The following is a 587-nucleotide window of genomic DNA, read 5'->3' on the forward strand; positions in this document are numbered from 1 at the left end:
AAAAAAAAAAAAAAAAAAAAAAAAAAAAAAAAAAAAAAAAAATGCCGCAGTTTTGTTTTTATTTAATTATTTATTGAGTAGATATTTATTTATTTTGTGTACTTGTAAAATCCCTGCATTGGAAATTGCGGTTTTTATTAAATAAACCACGAGAGAGAAAAAGAGAGAGGGAAAGAGAGAGAGAGAGAGAGAGAAAGAGAGATTGTAATATTTTCATTTAACTGATAATTTGATTTCAATTTGAACATAATAAAGCCAGCAGTCAGCTCCCATGGCGTAGTGGTCACTGCGCTCGCCTTGTACGCGGGAGACCCGGGTTCGATTCCCGGCGGGGTCAAGAAATTTGCATCATGTAAATGATTGATTCCGTGACTGGCTGTTGCGGGGCCCACTCAGCCTCGCGAGGAAAATGAGTAGCTATGACATATAAATGCGCATACAAAAAATATAATAAACAAGCAGGGTCCTTCCCTCCGGGAATTATTTAGCCCGTAGTTTATTCGATCAGTATACCTATGTACCTACCTGATTTGTTTAATATTCAGTTTATTATCATTCTTGATTTGATTTTTTGATTTTACTTTCAT

General features: G+C 35.1%; 1 non-coding gene across 1 annotated transcript; it reads left to right on the forward strand.

The window, feature by feature from the left end:
- The first annotated feature begins 265 nt into the window (after positions 1-265).
- On the forward strand, positions 266-337 carry Trnat-ugu. Its single transcript has one exon. It is a non-coding gene; the product is annotated as a tRNA-Thr (tRNA).
- The last annotated feature ends 250 nt before the right edge of the window (positions 338-587 follow it).

The sequence above is a fragment of the Diaphorina citri genome, unplaced genomic scaffold, assembly GCF_000475195.1.
Source record: "Diaphorina citri unplaced genomic scaffold, Diaci psyllid genome assembly version 1.1 scaffold25205, whole genome shotgun sequence".
Classification (NCBI taxonomy): domain Eukaryota; kingdom Metazoa; phylum Arthropoda; class Insecta; order Hemiptera; family Psyllidae; genus Diaphorina; species Diaphorina citri.